Source organism: Zootoca vivipara, chromosome 12, assembly GCF_963506605.1.
Source record: "Zootoca vivipara chromosome 12, rZooViv1.1, whole genome shotgun sequence".
NCBI classification, from domain to species: domain Eukaryota; kingdom Metazoa; phylum Chordata; class Lepidosauria; order Squamata; family Lacertidae; genus Zootoca; species Zootoca vivipara.
The window spans coordinates 57,949,463-57,968,187 of NC_083287.1; the positions used below are offsets into that span (position 1 = coordinate 57,949,463).

General features: G+C 45.6%; 1 pseudogene; it reads right to left on the bottom strand.

Annotated features, from left to right (window-relative positions):
- The window catches only part of LOC118078624 (zinc finger protein 850-like), a 38,291-nt pseudogene extending 19,938 nt beyond the window's left edge, over nt 1-18,353 (bottom strand).
- Nucleotides 18,354-18,725: the final 372 nt, after the last annotated feature.

Consider the following 18,725-nt stretch of genomic DNA (forward strand, 5'->3'; position numbering starts at 1 on the left):
GTGACAGCAGTCACGAAATTAAAAGACGCCTGCTTCTTGGGAGAAAAGCAATGACAAACCTAGACAGCATCTTAAAAAGCAGAGACATCACCTTGCCGACAAAGGTCCGTATAGTTAAAGCTATGGTTTTCCCAGTAGTGATGTATGGAAGTGAGAGCTGGACCATAAAGAAGGCTGATCGCCGAAGAATTGATGCTTTTGAATTGTGGTGCTGGAGGAGACTCTTGAGAGTCCCATGGACTGCAAGACGATCAAACGTATCCATTCTTAAGGAAATCAGCCCTGAGTGCTCCCTGGAAGGACAGATCGTGAAGCTGAGGCTCCAATACTTTGGCCACCTCATGAGAAGAGAAGAATCCTTGGAAAAGACCCTCGTGTTGGGAAAGATTGAGGGCACTAGGAGAAGGGGACGTCAGAGGACAAGATGGTTGGACAGTGTTCTCGAAGCTACGAACATGAGTTTGACCAAACTGCGGGAGGCAGTGCAAGACAGGAGTGCCTGGCGTGCTATGGTCCATGGGGTCACGAAGAGTCGGACACGACTAAACGACTAAACAACAACAACATTTGCCGGCTTTGGGTCCAATTCCTGCTTACTACTTCATCAAAAGGGAGAGATCGACTTCCTTTTTTTAAATCTCTTCCCTTATTCCGCATTAAAATCCAATAAAATATTTTCAAATCTTTACTCACAGTCTTCTTTTTTAATCTTTCTTTGGAAGAATCCAGCGCTCTCCGCCTCCGGCTCAGAGCTTCCCTCCGCTAGGGTAACGATGGCGCTCAAACTGGCCCCCGCCACTTCTACCCTTCTCACTCCGGTGCTCTTACTAGAGCTTGCCGGAGAGTTGGGGAGTCCGGATTGGGGCTCCGCTGAGCAGTTTCGCCCCCGGGACGCTCTACCCGGGGATCTTAGGGGCGCAGCGTTGCTCTCGCTGCCCTCCCTCCCCCCTAGCGAAGACGGGCTGCCTCAGAGCGAGACAAAATCCCACCGATTGGCGCTGGCACTGGCTGGAAGTTTGAAGTGGTACGATTCTTATTCCCAGATTTCAAAACAGCAATTATGTCAGCATGGGAACATACTCCTTTAAAAAAAGAAAAAAAATTCTTGTTTTAATCCAGTTACAGAAAGAGACTTGTCAAGCTTCTTGTCACTGTCTTATATTTTATACCCTCTTCAGCAACCATAGTTCAGCAGATCAAAAATATAAATAAATTGCTTCCTTTTATGACATCATAATGGTGGCTCGCTGTTTCCTCCAGGGACCCGACCCCGGCTTACAGGGGGGCTTTCCCCAAACCATTCCTTATCTCTGCAGGGTTCTCAACATTCTTTCCCTCTTCCATAATATTTGTAAATGTGCTTTCCTTTTGTCTCTTCTTCAATTGCCAGGCCAATAATTTTCCATTCAATTTCTTGATTTATTATTTGAGAAAATTGTACTTGCAATGCTTTAATTTCTTTTTGAATCTGCTGATTGTTCGGATTAGATCTTAATTTTTTCTCTTTCTCCTTCAGCTGAGAAAGAATATTATCCTTTTTCTCATTTTGTTTCTTCTTCCAAATTGCATTTTCCTGAATCAGGAATCCTCTCATTTCAGCTTTGCTTGCGTCCCAGACGACTCTGTCCTCCAATCCCTTATTCAAATTTAACTGAAAACAATCCTTTAATGTCTTTTGGGCCTTGCTGTTAATTTTTTCATTTCTCAATAAAGCATCATTCATTCTCCATATGAAGGAGCCCTGCAGAGAATGTTTTAACTCCAATAGTGCAGCATTATGATCAGAGCAAGTCCTTGGGCAAATCTCAGATTTGGTCACTCTTGGGGTCAAGTCTTTCGTTGTCCAAATATATAATCTAAACGACTACACAATTGCTGGCAATCTGAAAAAAAGTGAAGTCTTTCTCTAATGGGTTCCTCAACCTCCAATCATCCACCAAGTCCAAATTTTCCACCATCTCAAAAAATGATTTTGGCAGTCTCCCTTCATTTGTTATCTTTTGTCTTTGAGTTATATCCATCATTGTTGCGACCACTCCATTAAGATCTCCCATCAGCACTATTTTGTAGTCCAAATACCAGTAGTCCAAAAGTGCAGTCTGTAAGTTTTTAAATAATTCTGACTTGGCCTCGTTTGGGGCATAGATTCCAAGCATCAATAATTTTTCGCCTTGCACCGACAATTCCACTGCCCAAAATATTCCTTCCTTGTCCTTGAAGACCATTTTGGGATTGTATTTCTCCTTAACATAAATGACAACTCCTCTTTTTTTTACTCTGTCTGAAGATATAAACTCCTGTCCCAATTTCTTATTTTGCAGAATTTTCCTGTGAAGTCTTGTTACATGAGTCTCTTGTAAACATATCACATCACGGTTCTGTTTAATTAAAACATTGAATTTTATTTCTTTTCTGACGTGAATTCAAACCATTAACATTCCATGATATTATTCTTAAAGCCATGTTGTCTCAGTCCTGATCTAAGGCTCCTGGCCCTGCTCCCAGTCCAAGTTCTTCTCCTGAACCTACAAGAAGTTCAGGATCCAAGGCTCCTGGTCCTGCTCCGGCTCCTAATCCTGATCCCTCTCCTGCATAAGATCCAAATTTTCCAGTGTATTTTTCCAGAAATCTTCTTTTCCTCCACTGTTCTAGTCCGATGTTCCCTTTGCGTGAATTTAAATGTTAGGCCTTCTGGGAATTTCCACCAGAAAAAGATATTTTTCCTTTTCAGAGCACTTGTCAGATCTGAATGATTTCTTTTTTTGCCAAAAAGAATCTGGGGAGATATCAAAAGGGAAATGGAAAAGTGGAATAGGCTACATCTATCATTTCTGGGCTGAATATCTGCAGTAAAATTAAATATCTTACCTAAACTACTTTTCCTATTCCAAATTATACCGATTATAAGAAAGCTAGAATGTATAGATAAATGGCAAAAAGAAATTTCAAAATTGATACGGACAGGGAAAAGACCAAGAAGAAAGCATAAAGTGCTAATTGATATTAAAGAAAGAGGAGGGTTCGGTCTTCCGGATCTAAAGATATATTATGAGGCCACATGCCTATCCTGGTTAAAGGAATAGGTCCTTCTGAAAAAACACTGTTTTATTGTACCTAGAAGGGCATGACACCCGATTTGGGTGGCATGCGTATTTAAATTACGAGAAAAATAAGGCTCATAAAGGCTTTACAAACCATATAATACGATACCCGTTATTCAAGGTATGGGGAAAATACAGGCGGTTCTTAGAACCCATGAGGCCGAGGTGGTTATCCCCTTTAGAAGCAATCGCGGTTTAAAAAAACAAACATGAAAGGGTGTTGGACAACATATAATAACCTATTGATGGAAGTGGACGGACAAATAATAATAAAAAAATATGAAGATGTGAGAAATTATTTTTCAACTTGGTTGGAATATTATCAAACATACGACATACTGGTGTTTAAAGGAGACCAAAAAAAATAGAATTTGAAAAAGAACCATCAAAATTGGAAATTGAATTAATAAACACTAAAACAAAGATAATATTGAGGATGTATAGGCTCCTCCTAGAATTTGATGTGATGAAGGAAGTGGTTAAAACTTATATGATAAAATGGGTGCAGGACATCGGTCGCCCCATAATGATGGTTGAATGGGAACACCTATGGAAAACAGATGAATTTTACTGCGAGCTATAACATCAGGGAAAACATGTTTAAAATACAACATCGATGGTACCTAACACTCTCTAGACTCTCAAAGATATACAAAAACCTATCAAATACGTGCTGGAGGTGTGGGGGGAGTAAAGGTGATCTATATCACATGTGGTGGATATGTGGGAAGATCAGAGTATTTTGGGGTTTAATTTACGCTGAAATTAAAAAATTGTTAGGAATAAGATTTTTTTTAAAAAAAAAATAACCAGAGGCATCCTTATTAAGTATAGTTGGAAAAGATATCCCAAATTCCATGAAAGAAATATTTTTATCCACAACAGCTGCGGCCAGGCTACTGGTCGCTAAAAGATGGAAAGAAGCCGAGGTCCCTACAGTAATGGAGTGGCAAGGCAAATTACAAGAATTGGCTGAAATGGCTAACCTAACGAATACAGTGGAACCTCGGTTTATGAACACCTCGGTTTATGAATTTTCGGTTTATGAACACCGCGGAGCCATCTGGAATGGATTAATTCACTTTCCATTACTTTCAATGGGAAACTTCGCTTCAGTTTATGAACGCTTCAGTTTATGAACAGACTTCCGGAACCAATTACACCCATGCTTCAGTTTATGAACGCTTCAGTTTAAGTACTCCGCGGACCCATCTGGAACGGATTAATCCACTTTCCATTACTTTCAATGGGAAAGTTCGCTTCAGTTTATGAACGCTTCAGTTTATGAACAGGCTTCCGGAACCAATTGTGTTCATAAACCGAGGTACCACTGTAGTTTGAGGAGCAAATCAAGACAAAAGTTTGCAGAAAACTGGGGAAAGTATAAGATATACATCCAAAAGTATAGTAAAGGTGCCTTGCCTATGTTAACATTCGATTGAAACTGTAGAACGGTGGGAAAAGATAAGATCTAGATATGAACTTTGGTGCATTAAGAAGTGAGAACGTATTAGATACTGGCTGCAGAGAACTTTACTATGTTACGTATGTTCGTTTTTAAAACAAGGATATACACCAGGCATTGACAGGAAGTCTGTCGGGTGAATCAAATTTAAACACAGAAGACATTAAACAGGTTCTCCTTCTTCTCCTACTCTCGCTATAGAGAATATATTAAAAGAACAAAGAACAAAGAGATTTAGGTATATTAAAATTTTATTCTTTATTGTATTCTATTCATTGCTGTAGTAAAAAAATCGGTTTAAAAAGCACAAAAGGTTGGGGGGAGTGAAAATAAAAAAGGAAAAGAGGGAGGGCAGGTTGGGGAAGGGGAGGAAATGGGGGGGAGAGATAGCCTACTCATTTACAAGTCGATGTATTATGAATTTTGAAATTGTATTTCGTCTGGGATTTTTTTCTTCTATGTGTATGTTGGAATGTTTTGCAAAAATTTAATAATAATAAAAAGAATCTGGGAATTTATTTAAACAAGACAACTGAGTGTTGCAATACCTCCAAATTCTTCTTATAATGTTGTCCTAATATTTTATCTCTTTACTCCTTTGTTTGAAAGACCACTATGCAATCGTTCAGGATTTTTGCTTCCTTCTTGCCTCTAGGACCCACTCTGTAGGCCCTCAAAATTGTCGATTCCACCACCTCTTTTTGCAACTCCCAACAGCCCACGAATTCTTGCACAATAGCTTCTTTCAAATTTCCTTTCTCTATTTCCGGCAGGCCTCTCAAGCGGAGAAACTTTTCTTTCTCTTTGAATTCCCCAAGCCAAACTGAGGACACAGATGATGCCTTTCTGGAACAGATGGCCAAGCATTCAAAAGGAAGTGAGATAGTAGTAATGGGGGATTTCAATTATCCTGATATTTGTTGGATATCAAACTCAGCCAAGAGCATAAGGTCGAACAGATTCCTCACAGGCCTTGCAGACAATTTCATTGTCAAGAAAGTGGGAGAAGCAACAAGAGGATCAGCCATTTTAGATCTGGTCCTAACCAGATGGGCGGGGTAGGTAAAGGTAAAGGTAAAGGGACCCCTGACCATTAGGTCCAGTCGTGACCGACTCTGGGGTTGCGCGCTCATCTCGCATTATTGGCCGAGGGAGCCGGCGTATAGCTTCCAGGTCATGTGGCCAGCATGACAAAGCCGCTTCTGGCAAACCAGAGCAGCACATGGAAACGCCGTTTACCTTCCCGCTGTAGCGGTTCCTATTTATCTACTTGCATTTTGACGTGCTTTCGAACTGCTAGGTTGGCAGGAGCTGGGACCGAGCAACGGGAGCTCACCCCGTCACAGGGATTCGAACCGCTGACCTTCTGATCAGCAAGCCCTAGGCTCAGCGGTTTATTATTAACCAATAGTGACGACCTGGTTAGTGGGGTAGAAGTGGCAGGGTCATTAGGTGGGAGTGACCATACTCTTCTGGAGGTTATTATACAGCAGAAAGGAGTAACCAAGCATACTAAGACTCAAATTCTAGACTTTAAGAAAGCCAACTTCAGAAAACTAAGGGAAATGCTGGGTGAGATCCCATGGACAGTAATACTAAAAGGGAAGGGAGTTCATGATGGTTGGGAGTTTGTTAAAAGGTAGATATTAAAAGCACAACTTCAGGCAATACCAATGAGATGGAAACATGGAAGGTGCCTAAAGAAGCCAGGGTGGATATCTAAAGAACTTTTAACTGAGTTAAGATTTAAAAGGGATATGTACAAAAAATGGAAAAAAGGGGGAAACCTCCAGAGAGGAATTCAAACAAATAGCCAGCACGTGTAGAGACAAAGTCAGAAAAGCTAAAGCACAGAATGAACTCAGGCTTGCTAGAAAGGTTAAAAGCAACAAAAAGGGCTTTTATGGGTATGTCCGTAGCAAAAGGAAGAACAAGGAAACAGTGGGGTCACTTAGAGGAGAAGATGGTGAAATGTGAACAGGGGACAGAGAAAGGGCAGAACTCCTCAATGCCTTCTTTGCCTTCAGTCTTCTCCAAAAAAGAAAACAATGCCCAACCTGAAGAATATGGAGCAGACGATTCAGCAGGGGAAACACAGCCCAGAATAAGTAAGGAGGTAGGAGGTAGTACAAGAATACTTGGCTAGTTTAGATGTATTAAAGTCTCCAGGGCCAGATGAACTACATCCGAGAGTATTAAAAGAACTGGCAGAGGTGATTTCAGAACCACTGGCAATAATCTTTGAAAATTCCTGGAGAACAGGCGAAGTTCCAGCAGACTGGAGAAGGGCAAATGTTGTCCCTATGTTCAAAAAGGGGGAAAGAGAGGACCCAAACAATTACCGCCCAGTCAGCCTGACATCCAGCGCCGGTGCTGGATCAATACCAGGAAATATTCTAGAGCAGATCATTAAGCAAACAGTCTGTGAGCACCTAGAAAGGAACACTGTGATCAGTAAAAGTCAGCATGCGTTATTAAAAAAAAGTCATGTCAGACTAATCTGATCTCATTTTTTGACAGAATTACAAGCCTGGTAGATGAAGGGAACGCTGTGGATGTAGCCTATCTTGATTTCAGCAAGGCCTTTGACAAGGTGCCCCATGATATTCTTGTAAAAAAGCTGGTAAAATGCGGGCTAGACAATGCTACCATTCAATGGATTTGTAACTGGCTGGCTGACCGAACCCAAAGGGTGCTCATCAATGGCTCCTCTTCATCCTGAAGAGAAGTGACTAGTGGGGTGCCACAGGGTTCTGTCTTGGGCCCAATCTTATTCAACATCTTTATCAATGACTTGGATATTGGGCTTGAGGGCATCCTGAGCAAGTTTGCAGATGACACCAAATTGGGAGGGGTGGCTAATACCTCAGAGGACAGGATCTCACTTCAAAATGACCTTAACAGATTAGACAACTGGGCCAAAGCAAACAAGATGAATTTTAACAGGGATTGGGCAAAAAATTAAGAAAATGAAAATGAAAGGCACAAAGCCACCTGGTTTGAGAGCAGTACATGTGAAAAGAATATAGGAGTCTTGGTAGACCACAAACTTGACATGAGTCAACAGTGTGATGCAGTAGCTAAAAAAGCCAATGCAATTCTGGGCTGCATCAATAGGAGTATAGCATCTGGATCAGGCACGTCCAACAGGTAGATCGTGATCTACTGGTAGATCACTGGACGTCTGTGGTAGATCAGTGGCTTCCCCCAAAGAAGCTGAAAAACTTTGGCTCCCCTAAAAAAAAAGCTCAACATTTTGGCCCTTCACCCCCCCCAAAAAACGGGCCTTCCCTCCTCCCTAAAAGAAGCTCAACAAGTTTGACCTGAACCCCCCCATAACATGACTTTCCTTCCTAAAAAAAAAGCTCAAAAACTTTGACCTGAACCCCCAGAAAGGGGGTAGATCACTGCCAGTCTTTAACTCTGTGAGTAGATTGCAGTCTACTTGGCCACCCCTGATCTAGATCAAAGGAAGTAATAGTACCACTGTATTCTGCTCTGGTCAGACCTCACCTGGAGTACTGTGTAGAGTTCTGGGCACCACAGTTCAAGAAGGATACTGACAAGCTGGAACGTGTCCAGAGGAGGGCAACCATAATGGTTAAAGGCCTGGAAACGATGCCTTATGAGGAACGGCTTAGGGAGCTGGGTATGTTTAGCCTGGAGAAGAGAAGGTTAAGGGGTGATATGGTAGCCATGTTCAAATATATAAAAGGATGTCATATAGAGGAAGGAGAAAGGTTGTTTTCTGCTGCTCCAGAGAAGTGGACACAGAGCAATGGATTCAAGCTACAAGAAAGAAGATTCTACCTAAACATTAGGAAGAACTTCCTGACAGTAAGAGCTGTTCGCCAGTGGAATTTGCTACCAAGGAGTGTGGTGGAGTCTCCTTCTTTGGAGGTCTTTAAGCAGAGGCTTGACAGGCATATGTCAAGAATGCTTTGGTGGTGTTTCCTGCTTGGCAGGGGGTTGGACTGGATGGCCCTTGTGGTCTCTTCCAACCCAAGCATATTTTTTAGAGTCCAAGTCCTCTTTAAAATTTTCACCCAGTTGTTCCTCCTGACATCCAGATTCAATCTCCACAGTCTCTAAAGTCAAATTTTCCTCTATATCCTGGGCTTGGACTTCATCCTCATCTGCTGGTAAATTGGGATGCTGCCGTTCCTTGTAGATATCCTCCCATGTTTGTAGATAGTTTAGCACAGCCTCCTGGAAGGCTCGAGAAGACTTTGTTTTCATATTTCTCCTGACCGCAGACAAACAGGAGATGGAGAACAAAGAGGTACTGGAAAATTCCTTTCTCAGACGGTCGACTCCATTTTGACTGGTCTTTTCCTTTGTCTTTTAACTCAATCACAACTCCATTCTTAAATCCAAAATTAAATAATTCTAGCACATTTTCATCCAATTTTCCCGATTTTAACAGTACAATCAGTTCACCCGGTCTTTTGACAGCTTGACAGCTTTTTGACAGCTGTCAAAGCGCTCTCCCCCTTAACGATGCTGTACCTCAAGGGGAGCCGGACTCGGGAGTTGAGAGGGTTCAAAAAGGTCTTCTTTCTCTCGGGTACACAATCTCAAAAGTCCTTTGTCGTTCAGCTTAAGATTATTTAAAGCGCCTCCCAATTTTCCATTAGGAAGAGACCGACTTCCGTTTCTTTAGAGTCTCTCCTATTTTTCCAATTAACGAATTTAAAGTCCGTATTCACAATTCCACTTACTTTTTTGGAAGTTCAAATTTATTTCGGAAGAATCTGCCGCTTGCCGGGTCGGGACTCGGAGCTTCACTTCTCGGAGGTAAGATAAAGCCCAAAATGGCTCCCGCGGTTCCACCCCACCGGCTCTCGATCGCTCTATTGAGCTCTCGGGCAGCGGGGGATCCGCAAAAAACGGAGCAACCGCTGGGCGCGTGAGTCACCGGGACTCTCTACCCGGTGTTTTTACGGGGAATTCGCTCGCTCTGCGGACCTCCCCCCCCCCTCCGCGAAGCCAGGGACATCGGCGCGCGAGGTCCCTGCGTCCTTCTCTCCGCCGCGACAGACCGGAAGTCCCCGGGAGAATGCCTTTCTATGGGTCGATAAATGATATGATATATATGATACAGATGTGATAAAGAGTATTTTAAAATATTCTCCCCCATTCACTTTTCTTATACAATTGTGTTTTGTAAGGGTTGTTTAATAATTTCCCCTTTTTCATTTTCCTTTTTTAGTTTTCCCTTTGTATGAATTTGTTGATGGGAAGTGAGATCACCACTTTGACGAAATCTCTTTCCACATTCCAAGCACAGATATGGTTTCTCCCCTGTATGAATTCTTTGATGCGTAGTGAGATTGTTCCTGAACCCGAAGCTCTTTCCACATTCCATGCACTGATATGGTTTCTCCCCTGTATGAATTCTTTGATGGGAAGTGAGATGGCTACTGTGAGAGAAGCTCTTTCCACATTCCAAGCACTGAAAGGGTTTCTCCCCTGTATGAATTCTTTGATGCAAAGTGAGACTCTGCCTGAAAGTGAAGCTCTTCCCACATTCCAAGCACTGATATGGCTTCTCCCCTGAATGAATTCTGTGATGGGCAGTGAGATAGAATCCGTGACTGAAGCTCATTCCACATTCCAGGCATTGATATGGTTTCTCCCCTGTATGAATTCGTTGATGGGAAGTGAGATGGATCCGCTGACTGAAGCTCTTTCCACATTCCAAGCACAGATATGGTTTCTCGCCTGTATGAATTCTTTGATGCGTAGTGAGATTGTGCCTGAGCCCGAAGGTCTTTCCACATTCCACGCACTGATAAGGTTTATCTCCTGTATGAATTCTTTGATGGGAAATGAGATTACCTTCTGACTGAAGCTCTTTCCGCACTCTAAGCACTGATAGGGTTTCTCCTCTGTATGAATTCGTTGATGGGCAGTGAGAGTCACCCTCTGACTGAAGCTCTTTCCACATTCCAGGCATTGATATGGCTTCTCCCCTGTATGAATTATTTGATGGGAAGTGAGATTGATCCGCTGACTGAAATTCTTTCCACATTCCAGGCATTGATAGGGTTTCTCCCCTGTATGAATTCGTTGATGGGAAGTGAGATGGATCCGCTGACTGAAGCTCTTTCCACATTCCAAGCACTTATAGGGTTTCTCCCCTCTATGAATTTTGTGATGGGAAGTGAGAGTATTACTGTGACTGAAGCTCTTTCCACATTTCAGGCATTGATATAGTTTCTCCCCTGTATGAATTCTTTGATGGGAAGTGAGACTATGCCTGTGACTGAAGCTCTTTCCACATTCCAAGCACTGATATGGCTTCTCCCCGGTATGAATTCTTTGATGAGAAGTGGGACTATGCCTGAGACTAAAGCTCTTCCCACATTCGAAGCACTGATAGGGTTTCTCTCCTGTATGAATTCTTTGATGGGAAATGAGACTATCCTTCCGATTAAAGCTCTTTCCGCACTCTAAGCACTGATAGTGTTTCTCATTTGTATGAATTCGTTGATGGGAAGTGAGACTATGCCTGAGACTAAAGCTCTTCTCACATTCGAAACACTGATAGGGTTTCTCTCCTGTATGAATTCTTTGATGGGAAATGAGATTATCTTTCCGAATGAAATTCTTTCCACATTCCAGGCATTGATAGGGTTTCTCCCCTGTATGAATTCGTTGATGGGAAGTGAGATTGCTACTTTTCCTGAAGCTCTTTCCACATTCCAAGCACTGATAATGTTTCTCCCCTGTATGAATTCTTTGATGGGAAGTGAGACTATTACTGTGACTGAAGCTCTTTCCACATTCAAAGCACTGATAGGGTTTCTCCCCTGTATGAATTCGTTGATGGGAAGTGAGATGGCCACTTTGCCTGAAGCTCTTTCCACACTCCAAGCACTTATAAGGTTTCTCCCCTGTATGAATTTTTTGATGGGAATTGAGACTCTGCTTCCGACTAAAGCTCTTTCCACATTCCAAGCACTGATACAATTTCTCCCTACTCTTTGTTCTTTCGTGTGAAGTGAGGCTATCCCTCTCTAAGAAGCTCTTTCTTTGATGGGATGTGGACTGGGAGCTCTGACGGATGTTTTCTCCACACTCTGAATATTTATATGACTTCTCTGCTATGTGGATTCTGTAGTGGTCCCCCTTGTTTCTCCCTTCCAATTCTTCACGATCTGCAATGAAGAGAGAAGCTAATTAGAGCCTCAGAAAGAAATGGCGCTCCAGATTATTGAACAAACTCCCTCACCACCACACCACCTCACAGCGAGACTTGAGAGTGCTCCATTTTGGCCTCAAGCGGACATCCTTGAAGTCTAACTTAATGTCATTGTTGATGTGTGGCATCTTCGACCCCCCAGCATTCCGAAGCGCCTGACTCTCTTGAAACCAGTGGGGTGACACTGCCAGCATACTGTGACAGGGGCGCAGATGACACGGAACCATAAAACCCACCACCTGACCCCTCTCCCAGCAATGCACTGCCATGTTAGCGTAAATCATGCTAACTCTGCATCGCTGCCCCGGACCCCAACGCCACTCAGAAAGAAGGGGACATGGTTAACATCCATTATTGAACAAAGTTAATAAATGCTTGTGATAGAGAAAGATCTGGAGAGAGTTAGATGTGAGGCCTTACTATAGTTTTCACTGCCTTTGTTGGCTGGTATAAACTGACATATTGCTTGGCTTTTATCTGGGATACATTTTGTTGGGCTCAATCCTGGAATCCACTCCATCTCCAAGGTCAGTCAAATGCAGGCAGAAGCCAAAACAACAGACATCACAGAAGTTACTTCAACTTCCCAAAAAGCTCTGAAGCCAACATTTAAGAAGGTCTCGGAGGTTCAGACAAGTCTGGTCATTGTTTAAAAAGGCATGACTAGATGAAGAACATTCGCAGAGGAAACAGTTGATATTCCTCCATTCAGGGTTCACATTGGGGATGTTAGAATCCCAGACACTGTTGGTCTCCATCCAAACACTGGAGGTGCAGGCAGACAGGTGTAGGCAAGCAGGCAGGTGGAGCCACCCCAAAAGGTCTCCCCTTCTCCATCTCCATCCGCCTGCCTGCCTCCCCCACCCCCAAGCTGAGCAAGCCGCAATACCTCTCCGGCTCCATCCATCATAGCTGCCAAGTTATCCCTTTTTAAAAGGGGTTTTCCCTTATGCTGAATAGGCTTCCTCGCGAGAAAAGGAAAAACTTGGCAGCTATGCCATCCATCCACGCCCCCATCTCCACTCCCCTGGAACTCACCAGATCTCTCGGAGGTCCCTGGGAGGGAAAGATCAGAGGTTGTGGGGAGGGATGCAGGAGACAACCTGACCAGGTCAACCGTCCATCTTCCCCCTTCCATCCTCGCTAACTTTGCAGGATCCGTCTCTTTCATCCTTCCTGAGGAGTCGAGGAGCCAAAACAAGCTGCAGGGTCCTGGCAGAGAGGAAGAAGAAAAGGGAGCCTCAGAGGCCCTGCAGGGATTCTCCTGCCCTAGATATTCTTCTGCCCCTGGAGAAGCACAAATGGGGCAGCCCTTTCCCAACAGAAGCCCTATTTCTAAACATCTCCAGTGGTTCCAATTTCACCTGTTGGCTCCTCAACCCATTTCGTAAGGCTGGCATGGTCTGCACAATAGTGACCAGAGAGTGGATCCCATTGAACTCAGTGGGATTATGGACAGAACTTGGTGTAAAAACCCGTCACCATCCTGTCTCTAAGTCTGAAAACTGCAACCCCAGAGCATGGGCATAAAACAGACGGGTAGCTATTACATGTAGGTGCCTCCATGCTAGCTGCCTTATACGGAGAGTCCTGTTGACACTCTTTGAGCTCTCTCATGGCAAGCCAGGCAGATGTTGTGGCCCTATTTGCCTCTGTCTGGGGTTTCATGGGGACCAAATCTGTATGTGGAAGCAGAGGAGCTGTTGATGCCACATTTTTGAAGTTTCATGAGATGAATACACCACTCCTCCTTAGATATTGTCTGTGTTTATACACCATCTTTGCAGGTCTCCAGTCTCAAAATGTAGCCCACACCCTGTCATGGAAACCATCAAAGTATAGATCTTCCACATGTCATAAATCTGTTGTGTTCTTAAGAACACCAGGCATGCAGACCCTTTAAATCTCCAGAGGTGAGCTTTACACTCCTCTTGTGACAAGATTCCCAAAGGCTTAGGGTAGCTTCATAGTACTAGCCTCTTTTGAGATTGCACCAATTTCCATTTCTTGTTTATCAAAACCCACAGACACTCTGCTAGATTTCGTCCAGAAGGTTTTACAAGTACAGTAGTACCTCAGGTTATGAACGCTTCGGGTTACGTATTTTTGTGTTCAAACTATTGTACCCAGACGTAAGTAACCTGAGCTCTCGCAGGCCTCACCGCTGCCTGGAGTGAAGCCCAAACATCAGTGGGGTCTGCAGAGCCTCCGTGACTGGGCTCCAGCTGCGGGAGCGCTCGGAGATCGCCTGGTTTCCCCCGCTTTTGCGAGTGTCAGCGACGGGATGCCACTGCTGCAACTCGGAAGAGCGGGGGGGGGTAGCCCGGCTTGGTAGGCTTCCTTCCTTCCTTCCCTCTCTCTCTCTCCCTCTCTCACCCTGTGCTCCCTGACTTGGGGGTATTCCCCCAATGCTTGATCTGAACAGGGGGGCCCATGCAACCTCCCTCCACCCCTGGGACCCCCTTCTCCCCATTGCACCTTCAGGGGGAAGAGAGAGGAGACTCGCCGAGGAAGCTTTTGCAAAGGAGAGAGAAGAAAGAAGCCTCCTCTCTGCTTGCAGGAAGGGAGGTGGGAGGGAGGGAATATGGCCAGGGAGGACCTTCACCCCCCTTCACTTCCTGTCCTCTCTAGGACAAGAAGGAAAGGGGGAGCCTAGGAGGGAGGAGGGAGGGGCACATGTTCTTCCTCTTTCCCCCCATTGTTTGGGGGCAGCTGGATTTCCCATCCCCATGGTCAGGCAGGCCCAGGAGGAACCACTGAGGCGACAGGGCCAGAAGAAGGCATTTCCTGCCCTTTTCTGAAAGAGGCGGAAATGTCAATTTGTTTCTTCTGGAAGCCCCAGCCGCTCCGAGCCATGGCTCCCTGTGGGCCTCCACCACCAGGTGCCCCACTGAAACCTTTTTCTTTTCTGGTGACAACAGCACCTCCTAAAGGAAGAAATGTTTCTTTTTCTTGCATTGCAGAGTTCAGTTTGTAACTCAGGATTTGCTTGTCTTATCTTAAAATATTTTAATCATCTTGTTAAAACAAAACATTCCATAATCTATTTTTTATTTTTTCAATTTTTCAGAAAAACAAAAAAAGGAATCAGGAAGAAAACGGAACATTTTTTTCCTGAATTTTTTTCATTTTCCAGGCCTTCACATCTCTACCCCTTACATCCAACTTCTACCTAAAAATCTTCACAAACCTGCCCCAGAGAATTGTAGAGTAGGAAGGGAACCCTGAGGGCCATCTAGCCAACCCCCTGGGGCAATGCAGGATTCTCAACTAGACCATCCCTGACTGATGGCCATCCAGCCTCTGTTCTAAGGCCCTTCTTTGTGTGTCTTCTCCATGAAAGGTCTGGATGGTGGCAACACAAAAACGGACCTTTTCTGCAGTGGTTCCCCATTTGTGGGATGCTTTCCCAAGGGAGGCTCGCCTGGCACCTTCCTTATATCTTGAGGTGCCAGGCAAAAACGTGTCTCTATAACTGGGCCTTTGGCTGGTTAGCATTCTATGGCCTTTTAAATAACTTTGTGGGAGGAGAGATCATTGGTTTGCTTTTGTCTTTGTTTTATTATGCATTTTGTGTTCTAATTTTGCATTTTTATGTTGTGAATCGCCCTGTGAACTTTGAATGAGGGGCAGGAAAGAAATTTTAAAACAACAACAATGGCAACAGTGAAGAGCTACAGTCAATCGGGGTGCCAACTTGAATAAAATATTAGAGGGGAGCAGGCATTGGGCATAGCCAGGATTTATGTTAAGGGGCAGAATCTCAGTTAATTAAGGATTTAATTCTCCCTATTGGACGCCCATGGACCCAAGTAAGCCCCGCCCTGCAAAACTGATCACAAGATGCAGCGTGTACACACCATTTGAATGGCAATGCCTATTAACTTGGGGGGGGGGGGAGAAGCAAAGGGACCTCATGGGAGAAGCAAAGGGACCTCGGTGCCCTGGGGTTATGCGGATCTGAGAGGAAGAGAAGCAGAATTTGTTGCTCTCTCTTCCACCTCCCCCCCCCTTTTTGGCTGGGTTTCTACATCCTCCTGGCAGGCAGAAATCCATCAGGTGGGGAGGAGTTCCTGTCAATATTGATGCTGGGATGTTTGCAGTGACTGTGAGCTTCCATTGAATCCATTGCTTTGAAGTGATTTCTGCACCAGGCAAATGAATTTTTAGCCCTCCAATTACACACACACACACACACACACACACACACACACACACACACACCTGTATTTTGCCCATCCAAAGGCAGCCCTACCTAAAGCAGAGGAACAAAGCAGCAAAAGGTACTTTATGACCTCCTGGCCAGGACAGAGCGAGGCGGGGAGCTAGGGTTGCCAGACTCAATAGAGGACAGGACTTCTGTACCTTTAATTGCCCTGGCTTCTTTTGAGTCTGGAAACCTTCAAGAGAAACCAGCAGACCTTTGTTTAATTTCCAAGCGAGCAGGGCAATTAAAGGCACAGAAGTCCTGTCCTCTATTGAGTCTGGCAACCCTACAGGGAGCGCTTCCCTCCACCACCGGGCGCCCCCCTTCCTTCCCCGGCTTGTTTTGGCCTCCTTGATCCCTCCGTGTTATCCCGAATTACGCTTCCTTTTCTCCCCCCTTTCCAGCCTCCTCCTCTCCGCCCCTTTCGCCCAAACTCCTCAAGCGACGACTCCAATTTCTCCCCTTCGCTGCTGATCTGAACAGGGACCCCCATGCATACACCCTCCCTCCACCCCTGGGACCCCCTTCTTCCTCCCCATTGCACCCTCAGGTGGGAGAGAGAGGAGCCTTGGCAGAGGGGAATTGGGGGCAGGACCCTCTGCTTCCTCACTTGGGGGTCTCCCCCCACCAGGCATGATCTGAACAGGGACCCCCATGCAGCCTCTCTTGCAGCCCTGGGACCCCCTTCTTTCTCCCCATTGCACCCTCAGGGGGAAGAGAGAGGAGACTCACCGAGGAGAGAGAAGAAAGCAGCCGGAAGGGAGGGAGGGAATTTGGCCAGGGAGGACTTCACCCCCCCTTCACTTGCTGTCCTCTCTAGGAATCCAGCTCTGCTCCTTTTAACCCTTGCAAAGCCGAGGGCACCGAGCCCGCTCCTCCCTCTCCCTTCCTGCCGATTTCCTGCTTCTGCGCCTGCGCTCAAGGGCTGCCCCCCCTTTCCTCTATCTTTCTCCCTGTGCAAAGGATTGTGCCCCACATCTAAGCAGAGTAACCGCAAGGGAGACGGGGTGGCCATTGGGGGGGGGGTGACCTTGGCTCTCCCCCTCCCCCAAAATAGAGGCTGCTGGATCCCAAGGAAAGGCTGGGATGAAGAGGCGAAAATCTGCCTAGTGGCAGGAGGTGTCTTGGGCTCAGAAATGGCTCCATCAAGACACCCCTTGGGGGGGAAACCCTCCAGCTCAGCTAGGTGGGGGGGGAAGGATGGAGGGGGGCTTTCCAGACAGGAGATCCCTCCCCTCCTGGAAATAATCTCCTCCCCCCCCCAAGCGGATTTTCCTGCTTCTGCAGCCGATTTTCATCCCTGGAACTAAGAGACAGAGGAGGAAGTGCCCCATGCAAGGAATGAAACGCACACACGAACGGGGTGTGTGTGGAAGCCCCCCCCCCTAAAATACCTACAGGCAGGAAAGAGGAAGCCCAGGATGGTGGGGAGAGGGAGGGGCCGCTTGTTGCTCAGGGCAGCCCCTCCTTCTGGGACTCTTCCCAGTTCAAAGCAAGAGGGTCCCCTGCCATCCTTTCCCTGTGTTTCCTGCCAGAAAAGCAGTTTCTACTGGGCTCGCAGATCCATCTGACCCCATTTCCCACCCCACAACGGGGCTGGACCAATCAAAAGCTTCTCCATTGCACAGCTGCCCAATCCCCTTTCAGATTCGCCTTGGCCTGTCTTCTCCTTGGCCCCACTTTCCTGAGGGAGTTTTCCTCCTGAGTTTCCCTCTTGGCTGCTCCCCCTCCCAGCTTCTCCTTCATTTCTTCTTCCTTCTCTTCCTCTTCCTCTTCCTCCCCCCTCCGCACATTGCTTGGGGGCAGCTGGATTTCCCAACCCCATGGTCAAGCAGGCCCCAGAGGACCCCAGTGAGGCGACAGGGCAAGGGGGTGGTGAGGCAAGTGGGCCTAGAAAAGGGGGGCTTAGAAACCTATACGTAGGGCCTCATGAAAAGCCACTAGGCCTCAGCCATCATGCCTTTTCCCAGAATTCATGCGTTCCAAGAGACCAGAGGCATTTTTGTCAGGAACCATAACAAACTGACCACTATTTATGAATGCCACAACTGCTGCCAGGATTCTAATTGCGAAAATAGGAAACTGTAAAAAAATTAAGTTCAAAATAGTACAATTGGTAAAGTTGGAAGGCTTTTCTTTATCTATATATATATATATATAAGTAGAGGGTGCATGTTTGTGCAAATGAACCTTTCTCCACAACCGCTTACCTGATCGTCCCCAACTTTGCCCACAACATCGGGAGTGCGTGTGAGTGTGTCTCTACCCACTTACATTGTCCATACACACACTTAGGAAAGGTAGGAACTTGGATTTCTGTACCAAAAAATTGCCCCCTCCAGTGGACACCCAACAAACAACATCCAACATGCTGTCAAAATCCCGCCCACTCTCCATCCACCCCGACATCCAGCCTGACCACGAGACCAGACCTCTGCCAGGGACCAGGCCACCCTAGCAGTAGACCACTCCCCAAGGACCCCCTCCCAACACGGAGGTACCTGTCCCTTCAGTAGCCCTCTCCCCATGGATCCCCGTTCCCTTCTTCCACAACCTCTCCCAATCCTCCATCATGATATTATGCCTCACATCTTTAGTCCGATCAATCATCACTGATTTCACTTGCTCGTCTTTCGTATGCCATTCCAACAATAAATTATACATTCTGGAAATATTTTTCGTTTTTGTCTCCATTAATTCAATTTCCAACTTGGATTTTTCTATCTGGAAACCAATTTCTTATCC